Source organism: Corvus brachyrhynchos, unplaced genomic scaffold, assembly GCF_000691975.1.
Source record: "Corvus brachyrhynchos isolate BGI_N302 unplaced genomic scaffold, ASM69197v1 scaffold87, whole genome shotgun sequence".
Lineage (NCBI taxonomy): Eukaryota > Metazoa > Chordata > Aves > Passeriformes > Corvidae > Corvus > Corvus brachyrhynchos.
In genome coordinates, this window is record NW_008239767.1 from 5,216,594 (window position 1) to 5,229,020 (window position 12,427).

Genomic DNA, 12,427 nt, shown 5'->3' on the forward strand with positions numbered 1-12,427 from the left:
CGCGGCGAAGCCAATGCCCCGCACCTGAGTAGTGAAAGTGTTGCCTTACTCCAGACCGGGGAGGGACCCCAAGTTGGGAAGACACGGACCCTCCGGTGTGCCGCGGAGGTACAAGAGCCTGTGTCGACGTAGGAGTTCAGTTGCAGGTTTGGGGGTGAAAATGAGGAGTCTTAACGCTCTTGTTCCAACTTTCAAGGGCGCGTCTGATGAGAAATGGAAATCTGGCTCAAAGTCATCCTTCCTGTTGTTGACATCACCTGAAAGCTCCACTGGAAATATTTCCACTAGTTTGCTGCAAACATCAGCCTCCCCTGAGGTCTCAACACCTTGTGAGTACACACTGGCTGCTGATAGAGCTCTAATTGTGGAAATCCATGGCTACGGCATGTAATTGTTCTGCAGTGTTCTTTTTATTGCAAGCATTAATAAAGGGCTTATCGTGCCCTGGGGTGTTGTGTGCATTATAGCATAGGCTGTAGACAGTGCTCTGTTTTTTAAAAAAGGCATAACCAATATCTTCATATTTTTATAATTATATGCAAAGTGACTGTTTGGGTTTCTGCTTGGTATTTCTGCAATAGACACGACCAAAAGGACATGTTGTCTGCTACTGAATACCTTTTGTTCACAGGGAAAACATTGAGAGGTTAGAAAGTAGCTTGTTGGTAGGTGCATCAGTGAATCTTTGCCCCATGAGTTATTTAAATGAACCTAGAATGTACTAGCAACGTTAAAGGAGTAATTGGGAAGATCAGTAAGTCCGCCTCTGTCCAAAGACAGAGGAGCATAACTATGTCTTAACTCATATGCAGCACTGGTTAGGCATGGATCCGATCCCCTGGCAGGACTGTTTGAGTCTATGGTTTATTCTGAGGAGAATGTTACTTACTTTCTTTCAAGGTGATGTGTCAGGCTGCGCAGCTAGTTTTATAACAACTTATTTTGGCAGGCTCAAGTTCCAAGTATTGTGTAATCTTCATTCTCTAGATAGGTGGAAAACAAAGTGTTTCTGGAGATGTGTGATTACGTGTAAGATCTGTAGTTGCATTGCAGACCACAAGACATGGTGTAATGACTCTCATTCAGAACTTCGTAATAATTTCTGAGCAGAAAATACTAAAAATATAGTTAAATACACTGCATGTTGCAAAACCTACAGTTGAGTGGCTGCATAAATTGTTTAGATGCTTGGTATGTAGATAGATGATGTATGCCTGTTTGTCCGTGAGGACCTATTAGTCTGCAAGGCTAAATGGGAATTGTGTAGCAGCAGTAGTAATGTCCCTGCTCTTCTCCTTGTTTTTTTGTTTGAAAAAACCTAATAAAATAAAAAAGGACCTTTGTGATAGTATTCAGTTGGAAAATTTTCACTTTCCCCTGCTCCTTAATATTTACCCAGACAGTGCTACCAACCTCATATAGGAGACTGGCTTTGAACACTAGAAATGAACAGCCAGTAAATGATGGGAAAAAATAAACTGATAACCTCCTGATCGTGCAGGTGCTTTCCTTCACGATTTTTTCACAGAGGTCTTTTTGGGGAACAGAAATTGTGTGAAGTTGTCTGCACTAATGGGGCTCCCATGTTGGCTGTTGCAGTTGCAGCACCAGGCTTAGCATCTTGCCCTGTCACAGGTGGCACGTTCTGGAGTTCACATTATCAAACTTACTATGTTCTTGGACTAGATGAGATGAATGATCTCTTAATAAATCAGGTGCTTGTAGGGTGTGGTACTGAGCAATTGAGCCTCAAGCTGCATTTCTCCACATGTCTTCAGCTTCACCTTCACCTCTGTTTGGCTTTGCCAGTGAGTAATTTTGTGATGTATAAAAAAAAGACCTTACTGCCCCTTATTCGCTAAATCTGTATAACAGGATGAACAATGCTTATTGGTTTGGATAGGTGGTGTACCAATGAACATTTGTAAAGCACTTTCAGGTTCTTAAATTAATTATACTGACAACTATATTTATTCTCATTAGTTTCAGATGTCCAATTCCTCTTTTTCCCTCAACAGTTAGGACTTTGGATGAAGTTGCAGAGAATTCACAGCTCTATGTATTTTTAGAGATATATCAGTACAACACGTCCATAGTGGAAGTATTTTATTTAAAACCACAATTGAGGTGCCCTATTTTATTGGCAAGATTGATCAGGGAGATATATTTGTCAAAGACATAAATTTATTGTAATTCCTTTGGGCAAATAAAAATTTGAAATAAATATTTTTAGTTACTTTTGTTTATTCAGGGATGAAATATGTGACTTCCTCAAAAATGATCCAGCCAAAAATAGAGGGTGTAGAGCTGTACTTCAGAAAGACCTTAATTCATAACAACAAGGGGCTAATTTTCTTCCCTGCCTCCTATGCAGCTATTTTGACCCCAAAATCTCCAGAATAGTTTCTGAAGTACAGTACTAGAAATATTCTTCCATATCATTGCTAACTTGTGAGCCCTTTAGGAACAGCTTAGTTGCTTCTCACTTGACTACTCCACTCCCTGTTTAACAGCAAGTGCAGCTGAATAGTTTGTTACAGTTCATTGACAGCAGTTGTGAGAAAAGTGAAATCCTGAAATACCCCAGGTCTTGCTTGATCTGTCACTGAATTATGTGTACTGGTCTCTTTCTAAACTTTTTCCACTCCTTTTGTCCCTGTTTGGTTTATCTCATGCTGCCATTCGGAAGACTGTTGGATTTGTGAAGGCAGGTGTTCCAAAGTTAGGAAGAGTCAGAATAAGTGTGTGGAGTCCTCACTTATTTGTTGCATAGCTTTCAAATGCATGAGTGTTGAGATACTGCCTGTGACTGGGATGTTCTCTGTGTATTGCTTCCTTTGACAGGTTGTGCATGACACAGTGATGCTTTGTATTCAAAGTGGTGCTGGTTTGGCCAGACAGGTATTTTTCTTGTTCTCTGGAAAACTCTGAGGTCCAGTTGGAGGTGTGTCTTGGGAGTGAAGCAGGAAGGATACTGTTGGTGTGCAGTAGTTTGATACCAGTGTCAAGAATGCTATAAAAAAAAACGGTGATGAAATGAGCATCAATTCAGGACACATTTTTGAGAGGTGTGTGATAAATGAGGCATTAAGGCCGCACAGGACTTCGAGCTTATTGTCTATTATTAATCTAGCTTATTACCACTAACAGTTAGTTGGATTTATTGAAAGAGGAAGAGGTCCTGTTGCGATAAATGAATCCCCATTGGATGGCCTAATGGATACAGTACAACAGCTTGAATTCTTGCATTATGCAGTTGTGGGGAGGTTGTCTTGGTAGCCTTAGTGAGGTACTTCTGATGCAATATCGAATGCATAGGTAGCTCATGGTATGATGCAGGACTGTAGGTTGCTGGCTTGCTCTTGCACTGTTTTACTTTTGATCCTTTGTCAGGGATCCTGCCATGTGTGACATGAAATTAATTAGAATGAACAGGAAGACTCTCTCTTCCAGCCAGCACTCATATCTTCCTGCCTTCTCCTCTGTGGCTTCTTCCTTCCCACTCCCCACACCCACTGCTGGTCCTCCAAACCCTAGGTGCATCTCAGCCAAGCCACAGCCACAGCCACGGGGGGAATCTGGCTGTGCTTAGGGATGGGATTTGGGCACGTCTGTGGGAAAGTGGTGGATTGAAGTATCTGGTATGGATGCCAGCCAGATGGAGTATACTGGTGCTACAGGCTAGCTGGGGTGTGATGTGCTGAGCATAGGTAGCCTAGTGGGATTGCTGTAATCCTGAAGAAATATTTATATACTCCTATGTCAGAAAAGCCTAGGCTTTTTTTCTTACATTGTGTTCAAAAGCATATTTGGAGTACTATTCAAATCATGAAATCATACCTCCTTCAAATCCTGGATTTAAACAAGCTTCTCCTAACAGCCTATCCCTTATTTTCCCTTTCTCTCTCATGATTTGCCACCTTCCCCACCTAAGCACCATCCACTTTGTGAAGTGAGCCGCTGAAGATACAGGTTTTGTGTGCATGTCTTGACATGCTGTTGGACAAAAGCATTTTCATTTGCACTATGGAAAATGCATTTGGATTCGATGGAAATTAGTTCCTTAAGAGTGTGCATCTTCATTGTGTGTGCATTGCAGTGGGATAATTTCCTTTTCCAGTTTGAGATGCCAATTGCTTTAAGCCAGTCAGGAATATTTTCTATTGGTTTTAACAGCATCTGCAATATGACATCTTAGGAAGACCTGTTGCTAGTTTATTTGTATTGTGTCAATACACTTCTGAGTTCAAATGCCCTAAATTGTCTCGGATGGGTCAGTCACTGAGGAAAAGTGCCAGCTTTATAAACTAAGAAAGCACTGTGAATGTATGGTAATTATATATGACCTTAATATTTGAGTAGCTTCTTAACAGTGATCAGAGTGAATCATTTTAGATATGTTTTACTTGTATTCAGAGTTTGATGTCTGTGTGCAACAGATGCAGAAGTTGGAGCTGGTTTGGAGTCTTGGGTAGGATGTGATCTTTTCACTGTATCACTGCTGTCTCAAATAATTGCTCTAATAACTGCCAGGCAGATCTGTTGCTTAACTTAGTTTGTTAGTATTTTGTAAAGCTTACATATGAGTAATTTTCCTTCATTTTCTGTCTGAGCACTTTCGGGATTAGACTCTGGTCGAAGTCTTTCAAGAGGGATGGAGGGTGTCTGTCTTCTGGCTGCAGAGTATCTGCCTGACATCTACAGTCTTTCATTGACGTTATTGTTCTGGTTTAAATGCAGATTTTGAAAGTGCAGCACTTTCGTATCAGTTTGGTTTTTCTGGACTTTACAGCAGCTCCTGAATTCTTGCAAGTATGTGTTTGTGGATACAAAAATGCTACTAGCAAGAATTTTTTTGCTATTTTCTAAGTTCATGAGAGACTTTTCTCTCTCACAGAAGAGGTACCAGAGTTCTGTAACCAATGAAAGACCTGCAACCTTGAGAAGCCTTGTTTATACTATAGTAGAAAAATATTTTGACAATGGGTGTTTTAGGATTTTAGCCAATCACCCAAGGGGTGGCTGATCCTTGTCAAATTAGACTATGAAGAAAAAAGTCTATAAAAGAGTTTGTAAAATAATTAAATGAATCAATCTTGCTGCACAATTCTGCCTGCTGGATCTTCTCTCTTCCTCCCTACGGCTGCGGGACACGGTGATATACCCTAGAGCATTTTAATATGTGTTGTTCTTTTTTCACAGCTTCTGTGTAAAATCAGGCCATGCTCTTTCCATGTGCTTTTTTAAAAATTATTTTTAAGTTTATGGTGGTTTTTAATGTTTATTTTTAAGCTTATGGTGTAAGTATTGATATGAATGGCAGACTCAGGTGTGGAGTAAGCTTAAACATGAATTTGAAGTGTAATATTTTTTTAATGAACAGTCAGCTACCAAGTTGGATTCTCTTCTTTCCCTGTAAGACTACACTTAATCAGTTTGGAGAAGCCAGGGTTTAAGAAATCCTGGCCTGGTGTACACTGGGTGAGGCTGTCATCCATTTCACTTTCTCTGGTGTCTCGACAGGCAAGTGGAGGTGCCCCTGCAGGTCAGCAGCTTCATTACCAGCATGCCTGATAAAGCAGAACTGGGTTTGGTGATGAATGAGGACAGCTCAGTCAAGAGGGTATGTTGATGTTAGCTGTGTTAGTTGCTGTTAGCCTCAAAATAAGCAAGATCAAATTTAATTTTTTAAATTCTAGTAATGTAAAGAGTTTTCAAAAGCTTACCAAGTGACATAGATGCTTTTGACATAGCTGGAAAAACAGAGTGCCTAACATTAGCAGCTTCTCTGTGTGACCATTTTTACAAATCATACTTCAGTTGAAGGCGGGGAGAGGTGGACATCTCTCACTGACTGGGACACGACTGTCTGTCTGGGCAGATTTCTTTCAGCTCTTCCTGCTCTGTGGCCAGGAGCTGAGCAAGGTATGATGAGCCTGGTTTGGAAGTGCAGGTGAATGGTTTCATGGTCAGCCTGGCTAATTCTCATCTCTCAGTTGGCTGTATTTCATTTGCAGAGAAAGATGGCATATATTCTCTTTAATGCCTTTCACTCTTGTAGGGCATCCATGTCAGTGAGTCTCTCAAGCTGAGGAGGGAACATGAGTGAACAGTAAACATCCTGAGAAGATCAGAGAAGAAAGGCTATGAAAAACACAGCTTGAAAGTTGCTTTATGATGAGAGCTATTTCTTCTCACTTGTTTTGAGCCTGAAATATGCTGGTTTAATCTGATGCCTTCTAGTATTTCTCCAACCTGATTTTCTTCTACTTAATTATATCCTACCTTTGGTTGTCTCATGTTCTTCTTCCTTGAAACTTTTCTGGTTTTGCTAAACCTTTTCCAAGAAGAGAAGGCCAGAGTTACAACTTCTAAGATGCAATTGAGTTTCTTAGATTAAAGGTGGGTTTGGTTGTATTCTCTGCAGTAATGATTTTTTAGCACTCTTCCTGCTTTTTAACTGTGCTGATGCTTTTGTAAGAACAGTCCACCGTCAACCCAGGATTTCATTCCTGAATCATCCCAAACCCATCATTATGCATACGGAGTTGACGTGTTTTTCCCCACCACAAATACCAGACTGTGTTTAAATGGTATTGAAATCTACCAGCCATTTTAACAGTTGTAATCTTTCCCTGTCCCCTTGTGACTCATTAGTGGGTGTAATGAGCACAATATATGCTTAATGCAGATGGCCGTGGGGCTGCAGGCTTAGTGTCCTTCTCCTGGGAAGACTGACCTTGTACTGTTTATTTCCTGTCTAACTGGTTCTCTATACAGATGAGGACTTTTCCTGTTATCCCATGACTGCCTAGTTTTCATAATACTGGGATTTTTTTGGTGGGTTTGCTTTTTTTTCTTTTAAGCGGCTTTCCTTCCTTTGAAGAGAATCTTTGGGGATTGGACATGAGTTACTGAGGAATAACTTCACATCAGTGAAACCATGGTAACAGGCTATGTGTACATTCACCACAAATGTGAAGTAGCTTAATTTAAACGTCTGTCTTATGTCCAAACAATCAACATTCAGCTCTAACTTGTCTACATTGCAATCACATCCCAGCTTGCTTCATAAAAATTTAAGTTTCAGTGTTCTATTTGGGATTTAGTTTTGGTCAGAGAGTGCCCCAGTGTATTATAGTAACTCACTTCTGTTTCTCGTTCTTCCTACTTGTCAGACCAGGTTGACTATTTCTATATTTAGCTCTGCTTTGCTTATTCATCCTTGCTCAATAAGAATTTTACACTTTGTTTACCTGGAAGCAAGATGGGACCCAGTGTGAAAGTGAATGGCAGAATTAAAAGAGTGGTATGAGTACTTGCACTAAGTAGCATGCCATATCAATAAATCAAAGCAGAATTTGTAGATATAAGCTCTGATCCTTGGCAGAGTCTCTTAACTGAAAAAACCTAATATTTTAAGAAATTGTTCCTAGATTCATAGTCTCCATACAAGAGTAACATGGGTCAAAAAAAAAAAAAAAAACCCCAAATTTTTTCTGCCTCCTTTCTGTTCCCCTTGTCTCTGCCCATCAACACATAGTTGAGAAGTTTAAAAGCTAACTTCTGAGTTCCATATTCTTTCAGAGAATTTAGCCTTTCATGTCTGTAACTGCAGACATACAAATGAGGCGGGTGTTGCTGCTTTATTTACTAGAACTGTGCCAGGTTTTTCCTCTTTTTGTTTGTAATCCTCAAAGTAGGATACTTGGCATGGAAGATAGAAACACATTTTATTCAAAATCAAGCATACAGAACTTGGATACATGTATTTCCAGCTTTTAAAAATATTTCTTTTGAAAAGTTGTAATAATATGAATTTGCTTGCATTTCATGTGTGGGTTTGTACATGCAGCAAATGTCTGGATATACTTACATGGGATGAGCTGGTTTTGGTAACAGGCACACCAAGAAAACAGGTAAGGGTGCATTTAGAAGAACTCAGCACAGCCCTTGAAAGAAAAAAACCCCAATATTTTAAAGGTTTATTTGTTCTCACAATTTGAAATTAAGACTCTCTCCTTGACTGAAACAAGTGTTGAGCTACTCAGGAGGCTGTGGTTTAAAGCTAGTTTTGTCTGGGACCCGTTCTCAGTCTTTCCCAGACATGGAATAAAGAGTGTCAGTGAAATTGAGAACTTGCTCTGTGTTTCAGTCCTGTGTAACTCTCATGAAACACACGGATACTCTGCCTTAGTGGAAAAAGCACTAAATGCTCTTTTCAAGTAAGCTAAGCCAGGGAGAGTTATCAGAGGAGAGAGACACTATGATGGAATTTCTCAGTACCTTAGTAAATATGTGCTACAGTGTTTCACGCTAAGATGGAGAATTTTTCTATCATTCTAGGGAGCTGTATACTTGTCATCTTCCCCAAAATACTAAGATTTTGAAAATCATTAGCTATATAGGCAGTGTCTTAGTTTGACTGATATTAATAAAGTTGCATTGTAAATTTTAATGTAGCAGCAAGCATCTGTTGTATGTCTGTCCTTCTTACTTGTAAAAAAGCAAACTGACCTTTAGTTGATCAGTTGTCATGATTCAACTTTTGAGTATGAGTACCCACTCTTCTGCTAACAAAAGTTTCTCATGGTTTGTTTATGTTAAGCTTAGCTCAAAATACATATGGTCTTCCAAGAAAAACAGAATCAGGCAAAAGTGTCTGTAATGCAAGAGTTAGCAGATTTTAAAGTACCACTTAAAAATCACTTCCCTTATGCTCTGTAAGTGGCATTTTCAGGCCTTCCTTAATGAGGGATCAAGAATAAAGTGATACTAACGTAATGACTCATTAAATAAATCACATGATTTATACTCAAATAACAGTATGGCCCATAGAGAGGTAATTATCAACAGCTTGTGTGTAGCAAAATTATAATTAGTTTACTGTATTAAATCTAAGAAGGGTAGAACTGAAAAACAAAACCTCTAACCAGTTTTGGCATTATTAGTTTAAAGACGGATGTTTCTTATTTTGTTCTTTTCTAAATTGAATTTTATGTTGTATTTTGTATCGGTAATGCTGGATCAGAACCTGATTTCCCTGCTTCTGTGGCTGATCTCATTCAATTCAATGACTGTTTATGTGAATAAGACCCAAAGAATGTGGCTTTGTATGAAAAATATCCTCCCAGAGGGAGTTGTAGTAGGCTCACACTTAATATAAAGGGGAAAAAAAAAAACCCAAAAAAGAAATGAGTGTTTATGTTTCCTTGTCTTGTTGTACAATGATTTTCAGTGTAGTTTCATATTCCGTGAAATTAAATCTGTAGCCAAGATGATATGATATTGGACAATTTTTATAATTCAGCATGCAGGTCTGTGCTGTTGAAACAATAGGCTGAGTGTTTTTAGGTGCAGATAGCCTGACTAAAATGATGTGTTGCAAAAGGAGTTGCAGTGCATTTTCGATAATGTTGAGCAGAGATACTTGTGAACTCTGCATGGTGTGTTACAGTCATGGGAGTAGTTAACAAGATAAAGAAAATCTCAGCTTTCTCTCTGTTTACAAAACTGGCCTTTCTGGAAGGACTGGAAAACAAGAATACAAATATATAATCTGCTTGCCTTCTCTTTCTACCCCTCCTTTCTGTCTCCCTGTATTGAGTCAAGAATAAATGGGAAGGCTAAATGTAAGAAAACAGCACGAGAGTCAGTCCTTAGTTATTGCTCTCTGTTTTATACACCACCGGGAGCTGGTAGTTGTGTGGCGATGCAGCTCCCCTGGTAAGGTGTGATTCAGTCCTGTAGTGCTGACAGAGCAGAACTCTGCCCTTAACTCCTCCTCACTCACACTGCAGTACCTGCAACTCCACAGATGGGTCAGCATAGTTCAGGAGGGAAGTTTGATTTTGTCTGCTCTGAAACGCCAGTGCGTGTTTCTACCATATTAGACCACTCCTGTGATTTTAAGGTAATGAAAATGTCCTTAACATCTTGTCCTTTTTCAATTTAATTTTCCCATTTTCTCTTCATTTTGTGCCACTTCTAAAAGCTCTGTATTGTTCCCCAATTTTGTCTTCCCCCCTCTTTTGTCCTAGTACTTTTGCATCATTGATCTGAGAATCATCTGATTTTCTTTGATCTGTTTCTCCTCCCCTACAGATCTCCTATTGTTTTGCTAGCTGTGCTCCTGACAGTGGTTAATAAATTCTGAGTCACCACTTGGAACCCAGAAGAGCTGTAAATAGAGCAAAAGGTTGTTTGACAATCCTTTAAGAAAGAATTTGTCAGAGAGTGAAAAATGATATGTGTCCCTCTTCCATACCTTTCCAGGTGATCTTTACAGATCATATTGATTGTCGTGACACATCTTCCAAGGCTTTTTGAAAGCTTTTTGTTCAGTGTTTTCTTCCTTGTCCTGTCCTCTAGCCTTTACCTGTCTCAATTTGCAATCTTATTTTTTCTGCTTTCACTTCAACTCTAGTGTTGTTTGAGTCTTGGGGCATGTTTTTCCATCTCTGATAGCTTTCAACTCTGTTCCAACATCAGTAGCTTATGGGCTTTTGTGGTTGTGCTTCCAGCTTTGGTAGGCTTCCAATCCTTATCAGTATATTGGTTTTTTGATAACAGTGGTCCACTGTGTTCCTTGGTAGGGAGTGATGGTTAAGGAGTATCTATTTCTATCTTACTGGACAGGAACTGCCACCTCCTTGAGATTTTTATTGTATTTTTCTTCTATGTTGTAAAAGTGAAAATGGAATCTCTTTCAAAAGGGTGTCCTCGAATATACAAGGCACAGAGATGCTGAGCTTCATGAGGGTAGGGAAGCAGGCAGCCATGAGGAAAATTTTTCTGCCTGTTTCTGGGAACATGGTCCAGGCACGTGATGTCACTCTAGCATGATCCTGCCCTTCTCTGTTTTTCCATCATAAGGTTTGGGGGTTTTTTTTGCTTCTTATTTCTCTTTAGAACATGGACAGCCTTTGTGGACAGATAATGTAAAATGTTTTCCATGTCTTAACGCAGTCTTATATGAGCTGGCCTCTTGTAAAGTATGAAGGAGACTCAGATATCCTGAAATTTCAGAGTATTCATTAACTATAAAGCAGATACACTGAACTCCATGATCCTTTTCAGTCTCAAAATAAGACCAAAGCATGTATTTTGACTGAAGACAAATTAGAAACATAAGGGGACTGAAATGGATGCAACAAATAGCATCATTCTCCATGGTTCCTATCAGTGGCTGACCAAGGAGGTGCTTGTACTAAGGGATCCTGACTTCACCAAGGTGCTGTAGGTAAGCCCATGTAGTAGCGCTTTTCCAGATTTTCCTTTCTTTCAGGCTGTGGGAAACATCCACAAGCATTAAGAGGCTGAGTGTCTTTAAACCAGAGAGATGGCTTCCACTGCAGGATTGCTCCTTTGGGTTCCTGCAGTGTCTGTGAGCATACAGGGAAAGAAGGGGGGTCAGGGAGTAGTGAGGGGGAATGGGGTCCTTTGTGTTCCCTTTGCACTCTCAGCTCTCTGTACTTGACATGAGTACAAATATTTCTGGATGATGAACCTGTGACTTCTTGTGCGCAGCAGCCACGAGGGCGGAGTCTTCACTGGGAGCTGAGGTTCTGTCCTGCGAGAGGAGAAGCTTTCAAGAAATGCAGTCTCTGTAGCGTAGGTTCTTGAATCACCTAAAATTATATTAGTGGTGATCCTTTTAATCTGTACAAAGAGCCTGCTGGTGTGGGAGATTTTTATTTTACCTGGTTGCATATCGCGTTTCGATGCAGCAGATGGCATGTGTATGACAAGTGCCCTTTGGTAGGAGAGTAAACACAACAAGAAACACACCCCAACCCCCTGGCATTTTCTTAGGCCTTTTGTAACATCAAAGCACCCTTGTGCAATGCTCATTACAGTCACCTGATGCAAGAGCCAAGGTTTTGTGATAGCTATTTTCTTCTGTTGTTCCTATGTTAGTACAGCTGGCAAGATTCTCGAGATACAGGGAAGAGCAGATGTGATATTCAAGGTGAGATGTGTTAATTGAGCTGTAGCCTGCACTGAGAGAGATTAACTTCAGTTACTTGTCCTGGAAGTATTTTTTGTTGATCCATAGTTTTTTAAAATTAATTGAGATCCTACTTTGCAATACAAGTAGGACAGGACAGAAACATACGATTTTGTTTATTTTGAGCTTGGTGGGGAGGCAGTCCTCATGATTCAAATGCTGAGTTGAAACTGTTGCTCTGCATGGCTTGAAGAAAAGAAATGAAGAAGGACGTTTTGGGAACTGGGCTGTTCAGTGGGTTGGAACAAAAGAGCACTGAGCTAGGGAACCACTTTTGTTATCTGACTGAGATTTCCACCACTGAACTTCTGCATGGAGTGGGGAAGAGTCTTCTGCAGAACTTCCAAAGAATTTGGCAAGTATTAAAGATAGCACAGAGGGTGCCCACAACCCACTGAGAGATCCTTCAATTCCATG

The 12,427-nt window shown here is 40.0% G+C and overlaps 1 protein-coding gene across 3 annotated transcripts in view; it reads left to right on the forward strand.

Annotated features, from left to right (window-relative positions):
• Positions 1–10: 10 nt before the first annotated feature.
• The window catches only part of ANKRD6 (ankyrin repeat domain 6), an 89,832-nt gene continuing 77,415 nt past the window's right edge, over positions 11–12,427 (forward strand). For 2 of the 3 annotated variants that reach the window (XM_017742888.1, XM_017742894.1), the window contains exons 1-2: positions 11–108; positions 197–329. The gene's annotated coding sequence lies outside the window, so the exon portion shown is untranslated. Of the gene's footprint in view, positions 109–196; positions 330–5,523; positions 5,624–12,427 lie in introns of all 3 variants that reach the window. The other variant, XM_017742890.1, reaches the window with a different exon arrangement.